A 13,089-nucleotide genomic window follows, 5' to 3' on the forward strand; every position below is an offset into this window, starting at 1 on the left:
TACTTCAAATGTTAGGTTCCAGGTCTGATTTTTCTTTGTATATACATTCACCTCCCACTTTAATAGGAACAACTGGACACCTAGTATGCAGTTATTAAATTAGCCAATCACAGCACAGTGCAGTGGTATGGCATGATGGTGCCAGATGGGCTGGTTTGAGTATTTCATAACTTGCTGATCTCTTGGGATTTTTACACTCAACAGTCTCTAGAGTTTGCACAGAATGGTGCAATAAAAAAAAACACTGAGTAAGCAACTGTTCTGTGGGTGGGAACGTCCTGTTGATAAAAGAGGCCCGTGGAAAATACCCATATTGGTTCAAATACTGAATCTGGGAAGGATATAGTAACTCATATAATCACTCTTTACAAATGTGATAAACCGAAAAGCATCTAAGCATGCACAAAACATTAAATCCTGAGGTGCATGAGCTTCAACTGCAGAAGACCATATCAGGTTCCACTCCTGTCAGCCAAGAATAGGAATCTGAGGCTGTCATGGCTACAGACTCATCAAAACTGGACAGATAAAGATTAGGGGGGGAAAAATCACCTCAGCTTTATTTAGTCTTTCTGTCTGACTTTTTCTGTCCAGTCTCCCATACCACAAGGTAGCTGCCATACTACTACTATGACTCAGTTAGTCAGAAGGCTCTCACAGCAAAAGAAACTTTTTAAGATCTGGGAGGCTGTTTTTAGATTTCCGGAAGTCTACAATAAACTTTGTAGTCCTCTCAACATTGAGGATGAGACTGTTGGTGGAACACCATGCTGTTAGGTTTTTAATTTCTTCCCTGTTGGCTGACTCATCATCGCTAGATGAATGCAGACAATAAAACATCATGGGCCTCATGGTGAAGTGTTGAGTTCAGCAGGGTAATGGTTGTAAGGAACCACTGCTCCTGTTATATATAGCTATATGTTTGGCATATGTATATAAGATAATACAGAGGCATTTTGGAATGAGTAGAATGTTTAAGTAAAAATGTCATCTTTACAAACTCTTTGGCCACATCAGTAACAGTCTATCCATATTTAACACATTTCTCTTTCATGTAAAACAAAGTTGGGCAACATAAAAACCTGTAATGTCATGTAAAATGGTTTCATATCAATATATGATTCATAAATCTCAGAGCATTGTGCTAGAAGACATTTAAGTAACAATTATGAATAAGGTATGAACAATGTATGAAGATGTATGAAAATAAAGTGAAACTCCTGGATGCTACAGGCAAAAAACTTTGAATTTGTTGTAAGGAAAAGGCAGAAAATGCCAAGAAAACAGGTGGGAGAAAGGAAGGCTGCTTTAATGACCAATAGTAAAGCTAGTAATATGTTAGAAACATCAGTCATGTTTCTGATCTATAAATAATAATAACTGATGAGGAAGTCTTCTGAACGCCACAGTGTTTGGGTGGGTCTAATCATTTTTATGATGGCTGAAAGTTATTGTTAGAGAGAGCTAGATGTGAAGATGAAGTAAAGATTTCGGGCAATAATAAAAAATTTAACTGTGATCTTATCTGTCTCCCTTTTATATTTCTCTTGAATGCTTTCTTTCAGGCCAATTTCTCTCAGCCATTTCAAAAGAAATGCTACCCTCTGAAAGGAGGAAATGTCAGTCTAGAATTGTGGTAGCTGATGCAATGGCTAAGCTGCATTACTGGAACTTTTAGCTCACAGTGTGTTTAGGTGGCATTCTTTCACAATGTAGTCATCTTTTTGTCATTTTCTGCTTTGTGAGCGTTGCCTTTTATGAAATTTGCATCATGACGGTCACTAAATGTAAATCAGCTGTGCAGTCAACGTGTGCTCATGGGTATGCACAAAATCAGTGTTATTGAAATTTTGTGAATTTTCAATTCAGTCTGGCCTCTGAAAACATCTACACACATTAAATATTCATAACTGAGGCCCATTGTGTAAAGGCATTCCAGAAACATTGAAAAGCAAGCCACTGTTGCACATTTTTTAGAATGTTCAAAACTTTTGAGAGCCTGTTGAATACTTCGTGCAGAATGTTCTAATAACATTCTCTGTTAGCTGGGATATTGACAGAATAGGCACAGGAGAGAATGGAGCCTTGGAGAGCAGCAGAATATTACCGTGAATGAGATGCAACTACTGTGGTGTAATCAAAGCTGCCTGGAGTACAGCTGTGGCCAAAGCCTCCTGCAGATCTCCTGCATGATCTTTTGAAAGACCATGGATCAGGTATAGTATAACATATTGAAAGAAACTGAACAATCAAGGAAGGTAGACTAACAGGAAGCATATATCTATTGATGAAAATCCCTGTTGTTGTTGCAAGCAATTTTAGGAGTTCAGTCTTCCTAGTGATACTCCATCTCTTAGTGACTCAATATCTCCTTAGAGCAGAATTGACTGTGCTCACTAAGAAAGATGGCCAATGAAGAGGACAATGCCATTCTACACCTAGTCAGTACAGACTCATTCTATACAATCAAGAATTTAGACTGTCAACACATATGCATTAATTCAGCTTCTAAATGACATTCAGAGTAGCTCAGTAGCTATATATGTCATGGAAAAAGTTTGTTCTAACGTTTACCTTCCCAGAATTGTGGCCTCTGTCCAAACATGGGGAGGAGCTGAAATAACTGTTTTCAATTTACAGCAAGACAATTGTTTTTTTGTTTTGTTTTTTTACTGACTGCCCCGATGATCGCTCACATATCACTATCTCTACCACTACCCATTACAGAAAAGTATACCTCTCACATCTCTCGTTCTTCTCTGCTCACTAGCTTCACTGTCTGTATCAGTCCAACAGTTTCCTGAGCTATATTATCCACTTGCTAACATTCTGACTCACCCAGGTAGTAAAAAAATTGTATGCTAAATAATAACACATTGTCATCCATAACAGATTGTAAATAGCTGGTTACAATGTCATCCATTCTCTGAAATAAATATCTGAGCATTACTAGTATGCTTAGAGTCTGATAGACTGCTTTACATTGTCTCAAAGCTCTATTCATCAAAGGTTTATTAAAAAAGACAAAGGAAACTTTTGATGTTGTTTTGCTGAAATGTAGAATTAAGGCATTTGGGAATATAATGTCACACAGCAGTGATAAACAGTTATAAGGCAATAAGCTAGTTAGATTTGCTCCTGGCATTTATATTCTAGCAAGTTATATTCTAGAAGTGTCCTTAATGCTGCTTCATTAACCACTGAATATGAAAATATGTTTGCACGCTTGTAGCAAATCTCCAACACGGATCGTTGAATGAGAGCAGATACAAACAGGATCTGTTTGACCACAAGCAATTCCCTTTTGCCTGAAACTTGAGCTGGCTAACTTTCAACACCCACATACGCTTACCTGCCTCCTCAGGTTAAATCCCATTATGCACCTCCAAAAACATCACCGACATGGAACAAATTAAAATAGCAGCAAACAACCATCAGATTCCTCTAAGGTCCTGAGTAGAGACTGTTGGAGCAAGTGAGAGCAAGAGTAAAGACTTTTAGAGCAACTTCAGCTGTTATCGTTTCCATAAAAGAAGGTAGAAGACGTGGGCTGGATGTGGGATGTAGTGTGGACCAGACTGAGTGCGCAATTAGACTCAACTGGAATATGATCCACCATGTATGGTAACTGCAAACAGCAGAGAACCAACAACATGTGAAAAAAAGCAAAACGTAACTTTTACAACACAAATACAAATTATTATCATGACCAAACTGCAAAAGAGAACAAAAAACAGGAAATACCTTTAGCAAAACACTAATTTTACCCCAAAGCTCAGGGAAAATATAGGAAATATTTAATATTTAATGATACCTGATTAAGGGGAGCAAATAAAAAACATAAAAATAGAACAGTTATAATGAATCATTATGTAATAGTGTATATAACATATCAGTATATAGTATACTATAAAATAGTATCTTAAAAATGCCAAAATGTCACTGTCCTTTAAGAAAGCATATTACAAACATCACTTGCCACTGCTCCTTCTGATTTTGTATATCCTAATATTCCATGTCATTGCTACTATTAAAATAACGACTGTAATTAAACACATCTGTTTTTACAACTTTTGTGCTTTGGGGGAAATTATATTATGATCATTTTAGATACATAATTTTTTTTATTAGTGTGGGTTTCAATTAGACCCTGGAACTTTTAACACAGACAAACCTTTTTTGGTATGTAGACAGTAGACTCAATAACACTTAAATGTGACACCATATGTGCTTAGATATGACTAAAGATGTCTAACATTCTGCAATTATCTCTAACATAGTTTGTTGTCACAAATATACAGCATCAACACTACATGTATTATTAACCTTTTTTCCCTCTTACACTAGATGTGCAAAATATATGTGAACACCTGACCGTCACACCCCAAAACCATGGGCATTAACATGAATTTGGTCTCATCTTTGCTGCAATAACAGCATTCACTCTTCTGTGAAGGATTTCCACTACGTTTTGCAACGTGGCTGTGGGGATTTGTGCTCATCCAGCCACAGGATCGTTAATATACAGTATATACAGTATACAGATCCTGATTCCTATCTCTGTATAGATTATTCTAGAAAAGAGTATGTTGTCAGAAGCAATGTTCTTTTCTTATTGACAGAGAAAACAGACCATGCTTAGACCTGCCTCCAGCATGTAATAGGACTGTATGAAAGATAGATAAAGAGAACAGAACCGAACCAGAAACAGCCTTTATTTGTCACATATACATTACAGCACAGTGAAATTCTTTCTTCGCATATCCCATCCTTGGAGGTTGGGGTCAGAGCACAGGGTCAGCCATGATACGGCGCCCCTGGAGCAGAGAGGGTTAAGGGCCTTGCTCAAGGGCCCAACAGTGGCAACTTGGCGGTGCTGGGGCTTGAACCCCTGATCTTCCGGTCAACGACCCAGAGCCTTAACCACTTGAGCCCACTGCCCTAGAGAGAGAGCGAGCGAGAGAGAGAGAGAGCGAGCGAGCGAGAGAGAGAGAGAGAGAGAGAGAGAGAGAGAGAGAGAGAGAGAGAGAGAGAGAGAGAGAGAGAGAAGAGAAGAGAAGAGAAGAGAAGAGAAGAGAAGAGAAGAGAAGAGAAGAGAAGAGAAGAGAAGAGAAGAGAAGAGAAGAGAAGAGACTAAGAGAAAATCAGTCTAAAACCTCTATGTCTCTTAGTATTAGCTGAGAAATTCTTAAATTGTCTTCCTACCTGAGCAGAATAGAGACTAGTCTCAGTAAATCCCTAAGTAAATCGATGAGGTGATAGAGTGATTGATGGAGATACAGTAGAAAGCATCTCCGCTCTTTCCCATCATCCTCTTCGAGGAGGAAAAACAAACAAAGGATAATGCAACACAATTATGAGATTTTTAGGAACATTCTAAAATATGCATGGATTAATGTAAAACCTGTGTGTGTGTGTGTGTGTGTGTGTGTGTGCTGATATTTAGTAATACTGTGCCTTCACCAGTCAGAGAGAAAAGGAAAGAGAGACAGAGAGAAAGGATCTGGATGTCATCCATGTCAACATGATTACTAGAGTTTGAAAGTTTTGTTTTCAATTCAAAAATTATAAGTAGAGAATTAGACTTAGAGGAGAGCAAATACAGTAATAAGACATAAGGTAGATCAATAGGAAGAAAAAGATTAAAAAGGCCATCTGTATATAAGCTTTTCTTTCTTCATTAGGAAACATTTCCATTTATATATACTCTGAAGGCGTTCCCAGTTATAAGCTTTAAACCTATTCCATCAATTATTTATAAACCATTTTATACTTGTACCACAAGGGATAGTGCCTCAGTACTTGCACCAAGTAAGAAGCACCTGAGAGAGCACAAAAATATACAGTGCTACACAAATAACCACACTTTTTTGTCGTCATTCCTAGGCAAGCACTGAGCTGTGCTCTTGGCTAAATCCATATGGGTTCCTGCTGAATGACTGTAAACCAAGCAGCCGACTTTGCACCCCTGTGCCATTCTATTATTCAATTTACTTTCACATTCCATTTCAACTGTTTGACCTTGTTCGATTTTAGTCTCATGCACTACAACACATATATACAAAGTGCAGCATAGACAAGACAACCTGCCAAATTAGTCTGACCTTTAATGACTAGCAATTCACTTCCTAACCGTTAGTACTATGACTGACCCTTCAGCTGTGAACGCACATTTGTACATTGTGTATATTGTGTTCATTGCACTTTATTGTACTTTGCAAGAAATTATGATCCAAATGTCCTGTTTAGAAGGTGGATTATATAAAAGTATAGAAAGATATTGTAGTAGTACATCAGTGTAACTGGACTTGAAGGATTTATACAGCACTTACCTTAGAGGTTGCATCACTTCTACTGTACTCATTGACTGAGTGGTGAAATATCACTTATACACTCATGCTCTCCAGCCTAAAAGCCCTCCAGACTTATAGCATATGTACAAAAGTTAGACAGGAACAGCTTATACTGCCTCCAACTCAAGGATTGCAATCCGAATCCTGATGAAATTTTGTGAAATCTGACTTACAGTTCATTAAAATTCAAAATTGTAACATAAACTCAAATTGTAACATAAACTTGTGATAGTGATGTTAAAAAACCGTATATAAAAACCTTATAAATAAGGATTAGCCTTATTTCTAATCACACTCATACCATGACTGGCAAGTCTAAGAGAATTTATAAAAGTGGTGTTTAACTGGAATGAAGAATTCATTAAAAAAGTATTAATTGGTTTATTCATCTTGAGTAATCACTTTCTTTTGGTCAGAATCACAGTGGATCTGAAGCCTGTTCTGGGAACTCTGGTTGTGAAGAAGGAATTTACTTTGGATGGTATTGCCAGTCCATCACAGGGAACCATACACACATACACATTCACACAGACCTGGAGTGCAAAACTGAAACCATAGAACCTGAAGGAAATTCAACAGGAAACAGCAAGAACAGCAAAAGTACAGTAACCCAACACTAACTGCTGTACCAGTCTTAGTCTCATAAAAATCATAAAATCAATTTCATGCTTCAAACCAAGATCGCTTTTAAAACATGTAATTTCCATTTATAAATTTCGAAAACTAGTTTGGGAAAGCTATTTGTCATGTCTTTTTTTTTTTGTCCTGAGGCATGTCAGAATAGGAAGCAAGTCAGCAAGATTCACATATGGCATGTTTGAAAAATGAAATATGATCATGTGGAAAGACACACACACACACACACAAGAAAAATCTGAATCAAATTAGTATTTGATGTGACTACCCTTTGGCTTCAAACCAGCATCAGTTCTTACATACGTTGTACACTTGCACATAGTCAGGGATTTTGTAGGATCAGAGTCAGGTGCATGATTAACCAATCACACCAAGCAGTTGATAATGATCCTCACTCTCAAATGTAGGTTGAAACCCGGTCATTTACTGAAAGAGAAACAGCTGTGTAGATGCTTAAAACTGGGTGAGGAACAGCCAAACTCTGCTACTGAGGTGAGGTTGTGAAAGACAGTTTCATGAGCACAGCAACAAGACATAAGGTAGTTATACTGCATCAGCAAGGTCTTTCCCATGCAAAGATTTTAAAGCAGATTGGGGTTTCAAGATGTGCTGCTCAAGCTATTTTGAAGAAGCACAAAGAAACAGGCAATGTTGAGGACTGTAGACACGGTGGTCGGCCAAGGAAACTTAATACAGCAGATGGTTACTTCACTTCGACATTGGAAGATGTCCAGCAGTACCATCAGCAAAGAACTGGCAGAAACCAGTGGGACCCAGGTACACCCATCTACTGTCTGGAAAGGTTTTGCCAGAAGTGATCAAGGCTCAAGTGATCAAGGTGAACAAGGCTAAGTGACTCAACTATGCATGAAAATATAGGAAACGGGGTGCAGAAAAATGGCAGCAGGTGCTCTGGAGTGATGAGACAAAATTTGAAATATTTGGCTGTAGCAGGAGGCAGGTTGTTTGCTGGAGAGTGCTACAATAATGAGTGTCTGCAGGCAACAGTAAAACATGGTGGAGGTTCCTTGCAAGTTTGGGGCTGCAAATGGAGTTGAAGATTTAGTCATGATTAATGTCCTCAATGCTGAGAAATACAGGCAGATACTTATCCATCATGCAATACCATCAGGGAGGCGTCTGATTGGCCTCAGGATTTATTCTGCAGGAGGACAACAACCTCAAACATACAGACAATGCCATTAAGCACTATCTTCAGCATAGAGAAGAATAAGGAGTCCTGAAAGTGATGGTTTGGCCCCCACAGAGCCCTGATCCCAACATCATTGAGTCTGTCTCGGATTACATGAAGAGACAGAAGGATTTGAGGCAGCCTACATCCACAGAAAATCTGTGGTTAGTTCTCCAAGTTGTTTGGAACAACCTACCTGCCAATTCCTTCAAATCCATTGTGCACATTTACCTAGAAGAATTGATGTTTTGGAGGCAAAGGGTTACATTAAATATAGAATTGATTTGGATTTCTCTTCTGTTCATTTAATTTCCTTTTTTTTTAATTTAAATTGCCACTTCTTACTTTACAGCATTGTTTCAAATCATGAATCAGGAATATAATAAATATGATAATAATATAATAATTATGATTTATTGTAAACACAAATTGTTGTACCCCTGGATTAAACATTCTGCCCTAACAGAAACATTGAATATATTTAATATTTAATAAAGAAGCCTGAGGGAATGGGAAGTTTATAGCAGTGAGAAGGGTGGCTAGGTGAACAAGAAGAAAAGATGCATCAAGAAAAGCTAAGAAAGCCAAATGCATGGAAAGCTTGTGGGATTCAAGAGACTGGGGCTAGACTTCAGGGAGATTAGGCTCAAACAGTACGCTTTAACACAGCCAGAGGCAAGGAACTGAGATTTTGAGGGCAGGGGAAAACGGAAAGAAAAACGGAAAGGGAAAGGCATGATGACAGATGACAGAAGTTGAGGAGGGAGGGGAGGAGGCAGGAGAAGTAAAGAACACCTGCCAAAGGGGAGGGGGATGGTCTTGTGCTGACAATAATCTGAGAGAGACTGAGCATAGATAAAAGGCCAAGAGAGATATACAGGGAGTGTGCAGTGATATGACTTCTTGCTATGAAATGGCCCACATGTGGCCCTACGAAGCACACTACCCACAAGGTCATTTTGGAAGGAACTGTTATGCTAAAGTCAGTATATTTCCCTGCATAATCATGCTATCTCAGTAACAGCCTGAAAATCTACTTTATTGGGTAATTTATATCATAATTGCCATTACAAGTCATGATTATTTATATTGCCATAACTTCAGGTGTTATTAAAAAGAAAATTCAGTTAGACATACTAGTTGTGTGTGTGTGTGTGTGTGTGTGTGAAAAAGAGAGAGAGAGAGAGAGAGAAAGAGAGAGAGTGTCTGGAGAGAGGGAGACTCCTCATATTAATCCAGTCAAGCTCATGGCTTAAATATTAGAAAAATCACATTCATGCATTAAGTCAATCTGTTTCATTTCTGTTTACAAATTTCAGGAACCGGAGTTTGGGGGCAAAAAATTGGTCATGTCATTTTTCACCCTCAAGCATGTACAAAAATCAAAGGAAGTAGTGTAAATATAGCATGCATGTCAGCAATGATATGCTTTGGTAACTTGACCGTCAGATGAACTTTCATTTGAAGAAATGTTGGATGTTGTTCAGAGGGTGTGCTCTTTTTCTTCACCAATTAGTCTGTAAAGATAAGGCAGGGTTTTGCTTCTTAACACGCATCTGTAAATAATGATGTTGTCTTACCGCACACCTCCTTCAGCTTTCAAGTCAGCACCCAACACACTTGGCAGGAAGATTCAGCTAATTATGGTCTCTTGTTTTCACTTCCCATAGCCTCCCACTTAATTTTAGCCTGGTGTCTAAAACATGAGTTGTATAACACATGCGCAGATCAGACATATCATAAAATCCACCTGCTTAATATTGTGTAGATCATCCTAGTGCTGCCAAAACAGTTCTAACCTGCGAAGCATGGACTCCACAAGACTTCTGAAGGTGTGCTGTGGTATCTGGCACAAAAACGTTTGCAACAGATCCTTTAAGTCCTGTAAGATGTGAGGTGGGGCCTCCATGGATCAGACTTGTTTATCCATCACATCCCAAAGATGCTCGATCGGATCGAGATCTGGGGAACTTAGAGGCCAAGTAAACACCTTGAATTCTTTTTTATGTTCCTCAAACCATTTCTGAATATTTTTTGGGAGTCTGGCAGGGTGCATTATCCTGCTAAAAGAGGACAATGTCATTTGGGAATACTGCTGCCTTGAAGCAAGAGCTGTGATACACTGTGTTCTGACACATTTCTGTCTTTCTGTCATAGCCAGCATTTGTGTGACAGTAGCTCTTCTGTGGGATTGGACCAGATGGGCTATCATTTGCACCCCATGTGCATCACTGAGCTTTGGGCACCCATGACCCTATCACTAGTTCACGGTTGTCTGTAAGACCTGCTGTTTTGGAGTTGCTCTGATCCAGTCATTTAGCTGTCGCAGACTTTACTGCTTCCAACAAATCAAAAGAACTGAGTGTTTACTTGCAGCTTAAAATATCCTCCTTTGAGAGGGGCCATTGTAACAAGATAATCAATGTTATTCATGTCAGTGGTTTTAATATTGTTGCTGATCGGTGTATATTAATAGTTACCTATTTTTGTTGTCCATGCAGCTAGAAAATATTACTTTTAGGAACAAAGGTTTTGCATGTGTCAAAACATGCAGAACTGATAACATGAAAAATGTACAAGCTGACATACTACAGAGGACTGCATCCTTCACATGATCAAAATAGATTGTTCATTTGCATGTTTGTGTTAATGAGCATGCAATTAGGGATGTTTTCACTTTAAGGTGCAAACTACATGGTGGTGTTTATGCAAATCATTTAATCTTGCACCCTCATCGGAACTTAATAACCCTTAAAGTCACTTCAGGAGTGCAAATTACTACAAATGAAAAGCATCTAGTAAATTTACAAAAGAGTGTATTTTCTTAAGATGAAGTCATAATTACTAAGTCAGAACAAAGAGTAAGTTTATTTAAAACATATCTTAGTGTCTCAACCAATCAGAATAGGTTTCAAAATGACTACGTACCATGTGACCAGCTGGCTTACTCACATTTACTTTATTAATAACGTTCATAGTAATGTATATATATCTCATCACCTTTAATTGCCATTATACCCAAGATTCAAGATTCAAGATTCAAGAAGCTTTTATTGTCATTTCAACCACATACAGCTGGCGCAGTACATAGTGAAATGAAACAACGTTTCATTTCAACGTTTCAACAACCCGAGATTCAGTTTCACTTTGACTCATTAGGAAATTACTGAGATGCTGAGAACTCACCATGGCTATTAAGAACAAAAAGCACAAGCAAAAATCGATAGGATTTACATTTATTCCTGTTTACCCCAAATGTAGTCATCCAACATACATGTTTGGTGTCAAAAGCATGCTTCTTTACATTTCCACCTGAAAAACGGACCTAATATTGCTGAGAATCATGGGGAGCTCAATTTTTATCCTAATGATCACACTCACACATTTGCAGTAAAAACCATTATTTCGCTAAATATTATCATGTGTACATAAAAGTTATAGAAAATATAAGAACAGTTAACCACAGCAATTCCACGTTCCATGGAAACCTCTAACTTATCTGGGTGTAATATTTGCACTGAGGTGCACTGAGGGATGGTATCTATGTCTGCTCAAACAGAAAGTAATAATGGGTTGAAACAGTAGTCTCATACCTTGAATACAAAACCGAAGAAGCAAACCTCAGGTGCCTTGGATGATCAAATACATTTTTGGTAATGGGAAATTTGTGTGCACTTAATTTGGTGGAAATATTCATTTTAGTATCATTTTTAGATAATGGCATAGTTTCCCAATCCCTGATATTGGTTTCCTAAGTGTGCAAAGTGTGAGATGTACACCTATATTTTGTTCTTTTGGTCCTGTCCCTGCCATCATGTTTTCTTGATTGCTTGTACCCTAATAAATTCAGCTTTCAAGTCAGCACCCAACACACTTGGCATGAAGATTCAGCTCATTATAATCTCTCTTTGTACTTCCACTAGCCTCCCACTTATTTTTAGCCTAGTCTCTAAATGGATAGTATAATACATGCATAGATCAGACATACCATTAAATTCACCTGCCTAATATTGTGTAGGTTCTCTGTGTCACCAAAACAGCTCTGACACTTCGAGGCATGGACTTCACTACACAACTGAAGGTGTGCACACCCTTTATACCTACAGGCAATTTACCTGAGAGAGAGAGAGTGAGAGATTGTGGAAACCCGAGAACCTGAAGGAAACCTATGCAGACACAGGGATAAAATGTGAAACTCCCCACAGACAGTAATGCAGACTTAAGTTTGAACCAGAAAACCTGTATTGGTGAGGTGGCAGGGTTATCCACTGCATAACAAAAAATAGCAAAAATAAAACTTTTACAATACACAGCATGGTGCCAACCATTTTATTAGTTCTGAATGTGTTCAAGCACTATTAAAAGGACTGTACATTGATAATTTACTGCATTTTAAGACTATCCTTTAAAAAAAATCTATATCTGCATAAATTTGAGTTTGTAATTTTGTAACTTTTGTTTTAATATGTGTCTGGGCTATGCCACATCAAATAAGCGTACATTACTCGTTCATATGGTACAGAGATGTAAAATATTACCAAAACATTGAATTATCAGATGAAACAATGAACAGATGAACTTGTCCAAAGGCTGCAAGGAACCTAGTAACATAAGTAACATAAGCTGCATGCATTTTCTGAATATTACACTTTGTTGAGTTAACAGCACTGTCTGCACCATTACTTTCTCTACTGAGTGTTATTTATGTGCTAACGGATAAAATGTGTGCTGTTCAGATGTTCTCACTGTCTGAGACAGATGTCTTGCAGTGATTGTATGAAGGCTTTCATATCAGAGTGTTGGCTAGAATAAAGATGTCTATGTGGTTTCTTTCAGTCATTCCACCAGTTACATGGTGAAATATGAGTATGCAGTCCCATGGGCATTATTAAGTCCAGTCCAGTCAAA

This window comes from Hemibagrus wyckioides, linkage group LG03, assembly GCF_019097595.1.
Source record: "Hemibagrus wyckioides isolate EC202008001 linkage group LG03, SWU_Hwy_1.0, whole genome shotgun sequence".
NCBI lineage: Eukaryota > Metazoa > Chordata > Actinopteri > Siluriformes > Bagridae > Hemibagrus > Hemibagrus wyckioides.